The following is a 7,985-nucleotide window of genomic DNA, read 5'->3' on the forward strand; positions in this document are numbered from 1 at the left end:
TTATGCCTTTCTCACTAGTTTGACCTTTTCTGTCCAAGTCCCATTCTTAATTCAACATATGGAAATATTTCTGTACGTATTTTTGCATTCAAAGTGGCAGATTTGCACCTGGTAGCCAAAACTGGAATTCTTTTTTCTAGTGTAAATCAGCTCCACATTAACACATTGGAATATCTACTAAGTTTTGCTGCCATATGATAATTAACAGCCCACAGTGGACCTCTGTGGGTAACTGCATTTTTGTTATAGCCATCTGGTACTACTTTATGACTTGGAGAGTACTCTAGAGGTGTAATCAATCAATCTTTCAGTGCTTCCTACATTTGCACAAGAACTGCGCATATCACATGACAACTAACATAGTTTGTAGTTCAGTCTTGACATTCTCATAAGATATGAGTGTCTCTGTATGAATGCAGAAAGATTTATCTTGCTCCTTGCTGCACGAAATTTGGGCAGCTCTCTGTGGCAGTTCTTGGAGTGGTCAAAACTAGCAGCTGAAATCTCTTATGAGGCATCTGTAGTAAGAGCATATTCCAAGAAAGGCTGGCTCTGAGCACTATGGGACTTAACAGCTGTGGTCATCAGTCCCCTAGAACTTAGAACTACTTAAACCTAACTAACCTAAGGACAGCACACAACACCCAGCCATCACGAGGCAGAGAAAATCCCTGACCCCGCCGGGAATCGAACCCGGGAACCCGGGCGTCGGTCCAAAAAGCCTCTCACATAATTAGCTAAGACACATCATTCATTTAAGATGTTGAATCAGACTGTCCATTTGGTGTTCGAAGGTGGCTGGAGCACAGCACAGACCACATGGCATAACTTGAACTTGCAAGTGCTATCAGGTGTTATGACAGCAGTTTTTTCCCAGTCAGCCTCATCAACCTTGACCTACCAGTAATCAGTCTGCATGTTCATAGTGGAGAAATACTTCACTCTCAGTAGATAGTTCGTGGTTTCAATAGTTCATGGTAACACCCAGAGACCTGTCAGGTATACTGTGACGTAGTATTTTTTTTCAGAATTTAATAATACCTTTCTCATCCACAAAAGAAATCACAGTATGGCCTACTTCTTTCTAAATTTCCTGTGTTCCACTGGGCGCACCTAATACAACCATTAACTGATGGAGATGAACCCCAGTGTTTATATGATACTTCACATTTTGTTGGCGAGTTCTCCTCATCTTCCTTCTTGACTAGATGAAGAATGGGCTGTGCTGACCTTTCTTCTCACACAAACCAGGACCTATTGGCAACTAGACAGTAGAACCCTCTAATGTTCCGTTGATAATGGTAGTATAGCATCGTTTCCATCAACAGCACTAAGCTCACCTTACTGTATAGGTTCAGCTGTACTTATGCACATCCTTAAGTTACGTTTTCCTAGCTGTGGAAATTTGTCGCAGCGTGCTGCGGAATATGCTTACCTCTTCCGCTGTGCGATGCGGGTCGCAGGGTGCTGCGTGAAAAGTTTTCCTAGGAGTGGCGCGGTGCACATCGGAACCTAAAGAATCAAACTTTTTTTTAGAATTTGGCAACTGAACCTGATAGAGTGATACGAGAACTACCTCCTGATACATTTTTTAACCCAATGAAAAATTTGTGCTTTGGAAAAAGATAAATATTTAAGATTTTAAGAAAAGTTGATTTTTCACGCTACTCGATATTTATCACGCCATATCTCTTAAACTAAGTGTAGTACAACAACATAACTTTATAGTTGCCTTCGGTAGTATATGTCGATAACGTCCGCAAAGGTTCTCGCCAATAGAGTTGGTAATAGTGAAGTAATGAATTAAAATGTAACATCTGATGCGGTACTTTACCAAATCAACATCCAAAATGTAGTAAGCAACAAACTTTTCCCTGTTACTTTTTTTGTAGGGGGTGAAAGTGAGAAAAAGTTTCAGTTTTAAAATAATTTTTACAGTTTATTGGAAGTTGGTGGGTGCTTCTCCTAGACGAGAGCAATTTCATGCGGTTTGTTGGCGCAACGCTATTTCCTGCGCACTGTGAGGAGCTTTCTGCTAGGCCCGGGGCAGTGCAACACGACAGTAGCAGCGGAGACAGTGAAGGACAAACATGCAGCGCAGTGCTCGAGCTAAAAACTTAATTTTGGCACTCCAAAAGTACATGGAAGTTAGGGAAGAGGAGGAGGAGGACTGTATGTTATTAGAAAGAGTACTCAGGAAGTGCAATGCATTGAGACAAATGTTCTTGCATTTTGAAGAAAAAGGAGCATATAAAATTTTAGTTACGTAACATTTACTCGACGATGCGGAGAAGTTTATGGCATTTTTCAGATTCACACTCAACCAGTTTCATTATTTTCTTTCATCAATTGAAGACAAACTGGGAAGTAATTTCTGTAACCGAGTGACAAAAAAGGCATCTACATCTACATCACACTCCACAAACCACCTAATGGTGTGGGGTGGAGGGTACTTTCAGTACCACTATCTGATCCCTCCAACGCTGTTCCACTCACAAATAGTTTTATTCATTTTTCTTCCGATTTCTGACCACATTAAGTCGGCCATATTCCACAAAATTTGCTTTTCTGAAACCAGTTGTTCATCCTCTGAGGCAGAGAAGGGTCAGCCAACATTACTGGTGACTGTTTCTATACAAAACTGTTAAAAATAGTATGTTGTTGCCTGTGCGCGCGAAATAAAAACAGCGGAGCTGTCGTCTCGCTGCCGCCCAGTTCGACTACCCATGCTCCTCTGGCCAAGTAAATCGTTGCGACACGCACGACAGACTCCTCCCAAAGCACGCAAGCATTTCTCGCAGGGGGAGCCCGTTGCGGCACTGCATTGTCCGCACCCTAGGAAAAAGGTCTCGTATGTTTGCATTGTGCGAGTGAGCATCAGAGTCTCACACGCGTTTTATGCAGTACGCTGCGGGAAATTCCCGCAGCTACGGAAACGCAGCTTTAGGGATGCATTGAGTTGTTTCACAGCAACTGGTGACCCATAGCTCTCTGTGTGCTCATGGGACAATATGATTGTCAGTAGCATATAGATTTCTTTTGAGAGGCTGAGTACATTTTTGCACTTGACTTGAACTTCAAATTTTAACTTAGCATCCAGATGACTGACATCAACTTATCTCATTGACGATGGGGAGGAGAGTGTCTTTAATGATTGACAACCAGAGGATTTGTTGCACGAACTTGATAGAGTACCTCAAATTTTCCGCAGTCTGTAACTGCTTATGATTCCTGCAAAATGTCCCTTCCTAGGGTAGAATTATGGTTGCATTCTTTTAAAAAGACAAATTGAAGAAGTTGCATTTGTCATAAATAGTTTTTCTCATACCACAGCTTACTGTCAGTTGGATATTTTTTTCCATTTGCAATCTTCAGCTCAATGACAGGTTGGTCATCACTATGATATCTAAACATTTAGGCAACTGTTGTCATAGGGGATTTTATCTTTGGTAGCCTCACTTTCATAGATGGTCACTTCATTTAGTTTTGCTAATTATAGAAGTTGGATGATTGGATGGAACTTCTGTATGTTGACAAGGAGTGGCTGTGGTATGTTGTAGAGTGACCTCAAAAAGGGTTGGACAATAGGCTTTGTCCCACATGTTGGCTATATAGTCATGTGCAGTAGCCTGATGAACGTAGACCTGCCCTGTTACTTGATGATGCCTTGCTGCACAATAGTCATCAAACACACTTTTTAATTTTTTACAGTAGTGCATGGTAGGCATACTTCATCCACAGTTAAAACATACTGCCATAATGTCCTCTGTCGCCCATATGTTCATTTTTCTGTGTGCCAATCCAACTGGTGAGGGAGCCAGCTGTAGCTCTGCTGTTGAGAACCACGGATTTTGTACAGGGTTCCCAACTCCACAGCCGGCCGGGGTGGCCGAGCGGTTCTAGGTGCTACAGTCTGGAACCGTGCGACCGCTACAGTCGCAGGTTCGAATCCTGCCTCGGGCATGGATGTGTGTGATGTCCTTAGGTTAGTTAGGTTTAAGTAGCTCTAAGTTCTAGGGGACTGATGACCTCAGAAGTTAAGTCCCATAGTGCTCAGAGCCATTTGAACCCAACTCCTTGTTAGTTTGCCTTGTAGGGATTGATCCTTATGTCTTCAAGTAGCAATGCTAATTCCTTTTGATTGGATTCTACATTCAGCAATGCTTCTTTAGGCTATATAGGTTCAACATTAACAGACATCGTAAACAGTTCTCTCTCTTCTCTTGATAGGTTAACAACAGTTCAAATCATCAGTCAAGAATTACTTAGTTCAGCATGGAAAATCTAGAAAAACAAAATTCTACCACTATTTGATGTTGTATTTGTAAAATGTTTTCAATGCATAATGCTATATTTCAATATTATGTGTAATTTGTGTGATGTCTGTTGCACACAGTATAATACTATATTTACAGGATTATAAAATAAATCAAATGAAACTATATGGTTACAGTGATGTTTTCAAGTGTCAAGCATCAATGATAAATACATGCAAACTGAGAGAAAAAATGACAATTTGTACGAAGGCCGGGATTCAAACCCAGGTCTCCTGCTCACTAGGCAGATGTGCTAACCACTACACCACCCCAGCACAGTGGCTTTGCACAACTATATTGATTACTGTAGTATCCATCCCTCCTTAATCCAAATTCCCATTTATGCCTCAGCCTGCTTGATATTCCCCCAAAACTCAAAACAACATTGCAGAGGATCTTCATCTGTAATGGAATAGCACCTCAGCACTGAACAAAATGAGTATAAATAAAATAAATGGTGGATAAAGTCAAATTGTGATGTTACAATGGTAAATTACTATAATTTTATTTGTCTTGATTGCAATATAAAGAAGCAACTAGATGACTAGTTTCTACAGCTGCATCTACACTCTGCAAACCACTGTGAAATGCATGACAGAGGATAGGTCCCATTGTATCAGTTATTAGGATTTCTTCCTATTCCATTCACATATGTAGCATGGGAAGAATTATTGTTCGAATGCCTTTGTGTGTTTTGTAATCATTCCAATGTATTCCTCACGATCCCCGTGTGAGAGAAATATAGGGGGTTTTAGTATATAGCTAGAGTCACCATTTGAAGTTGGTTCTTGAAACTTTGTTAGTAGACTTTCTCGGGATAGTTTACATCTATCTTCAAGAGTTTGACAGTTCAGTTTCTTCAGCATCTCTGTGACATTCTCCCATGGCTCAGACAATTCTGTCACCATTCGTGCTGACCTTCTCTGTAAACATTCAGTATCCTCTGTTAGTTCTATTTGGTATGGGTGCCTCCCACTTGAGCAATATTCTAGGATGAGTTGCATGAGTGATTTGTAAGTAATCTCCTTTGTAGACTGATTGTGCTTTCCCAGTATTCTACCAATAAACCAAAGTCTACCATATGCTTTCCCACAACTGAGCGTATCTGTTCATTCCATTTTCATATCCCTACAAAGTGTTACATCCAGGTATTTGTATGAGTTGGCTAATCCCAACTGTGACTCATTGGTTTATTTATTTTTATTTTATTTATTTATTTCTGAGTTCCACAAATCCTTGAAGCGAGTGTATCGCTAGGGTGTAGAATGTGTCTGATTTTTGTGTATTTTGTTAATGCTTTAGGTTTAAATAAGAATGTAGTTCATAAATTCTGCTGGGCAACAATAACTGAAAATGATGTTAGCAAAGCAATAGACAAAGTAAGTAGTTCCCGAGCAGAGGACTTCTATGGTCTGTCAAACTTTATCATAAAGAAGATATCAAGTGATCTTCTGTCCACTCTAACCACTCTCATTAAATGTATATTACAGCAAGGGATTTTCCCCGACTGTTTGAAAATAGCAGTAACTATTCCCATATTTAAGAAAGGAGATAAATCAAATCCAAGTAACTATTGCCCTATTTCATTAATCCCAATAATATCTAAAATAATTGAAGACTGTGTTCACCAACAAATGAATCACTATTTTGAGAGGAATAACTTGTTAAGTAACTCACAGTATGGATTCAGGTCTAAATTATCCACAGTTAAAGCGGTTGAAACTATTGTTAGTGACATATATGATGGCTTTGAAAACAAATTAATCTCTTGTGCTACTCTCCTAGACCTGAGTAAAGCATTTGACACTGTATCTCATAGTACTTTGATCATGAAATTAAGACACTGTGGCATGAAAGAGGGCACCCTGAAATTATTAGAATCCTACTTAAGCAACAGAGTACAATTTGTTAGTGTAAATGGGCAGCTGTCAAACCCAAAAACAATAAAAACAGGTGTGCCACAGGGCTCCATACTTGGGTCCTTCCTGTTTGTAGTGTATGTTAATGATATGCCACAGTATTTACCCTGTAAAACAGTCCTCAATGTGGATGATACATTTTTTATCAATTCAGAACAGACTCTTGAATCTGTACGAGAAAAAAATAATATAATATTTGAAAAATTGGGTCATTGGTTTAGTGCAAACTCCCTATACATAAATGAAACAAACCTGAGGAAATATTCTTTAATTTGAAGGTATCAAACAAAGAAAATAAGTCTGTTAAACTGTTAGGAATGAAGATTGACCAGAAACTTAGCTGGGATAAATATATCACATACATCTGTTCTAGACTTGCACGTGCTATGTTCCTACTTTGTAAGCTTAGGAATAATGCAGCCAAAACTTACTGCTGCATTCATATTTTGCTTGTATCCACCCCCATCTTTCACATGGTATTCTGCTCTGGGGAAATTCTCCTAATTCAGTATCAATTTTTAGATGGCAAAAAAAAGCTCTTCAATGTATAGTGGGTTTATCTCCTAGCGATACATGCAGGGAACATTTCAAAAAACTTAACATCATCACAGTTCCTTGTTTGTAGATCTATTATTGCTTATTACACGTAAAAGAAAACATAGCTCAATATCCCCTTATGTCATCTGTCCACACCCATAATACAAGACAAAACCACACAATTGATCTAAAAAATGTTCAAATGTGTGTGAAATCTTATGGGACTTAACCGCTAAGGCCATCAGTCCCTAAGCTTACACACTACTTAACCTAAATTATCGTAAGGACAAACACACACACACCCATGCCCGAGGGAGGACTCGAACCTCCGCCGGGACCAGCCGCACAGTCCATGACTGCAGCGCCCCAGACCGCTCGGCTAATCCCGCACGGCACAATTGATCTGCCATACTCTAGATTGTACAAGATACATAATAGTTATAAATATGTAGACCTCGAACTGTTTAATACGCTCCCCAAAATTGTACAAACAGTATCTAAAAATAAATTTAAGACAACATTGGGTCAGTGGCTCAAAGGTAAAGCATTTTACTCAGTTGATGAATATAAAGATTGTAATATGGCAGATTTGCTGTTTTAACATAGAGAAAGGTACCTCTTCCTGTAGTAGGATCTAAATTTGGAAAAACAATATCTAACATATAAGCATAGACCTATTTCGAGTGCTCTATATTTGTATCAATATCTTAGGATAATGACATAGTGTTATCAACATGTATATGATAATGACATAGTGTCATCAATATGAATACTCCCCCCTTAATATAAATTTATATAATGTTTTCTTTTTTATTGTGAAATTAACGCCATATTAAATTCCAAATATTTGCTATTGTACTACACTAACATTCATATATTTATATATACATTGTTATGAGAATATAACCATATTTATACTGTAATTGAACTTACTGATGAAGCCCATTGTATAAGAAAATACTGAACGGCTAATAAAGATTCTTATTCTTATTCTTAAAAAAAAACAAAAAGAACCACATTGCGAGCAGCAGCACCAGTCCATGATGGGAGTGGCAACTGGGTGGGGGAAAAGAGGGGGCTCTGGGGTGGGGAAGGGGAGGGATAGTATGTTGGGGATGGCGGACAGTGAAGTGCTGCAGGTTGTGCGGTGGGCAGGGCAGAGGTGTGGAAGGGGGGTGGGGGGGTGGAAGTGGAAAAGGAGAGAAATAAAAAT

General features: G+C 39.4%; 1 non-coding gene across 1 annotated transcript; it reads right to left on the reverse strand.

Annotated features, from left to right (window-relative positions):
• Nucleotides 1-4,519: 4,519 nt before the first annotated feature.
• Nucleotides 4,520-4,591, reverse strand: Trnat-agu. The gene has a single exon. It is a non-coding gene; the product is annotated as a tRNA-Thr (tRNA).
• Nucleotides 4,592-7,985: the final 3,394 nt, after the last annotated feature.

Source organism: Schistocerca piceifrons, chromosome 3, assembly GCF_021461385.2.
Source record: "Schistocerca piceifrons isolate TAMUIC-IGC-003096 chromosome 3, iqSchPice1.1, whole genome shotgun sequence".
NCBI lineage: Eukaryota > Metazoa > Arthropoda > Insecta > Orthoptera > Acrididae > Schistocerca > Schistocerca piceifrons.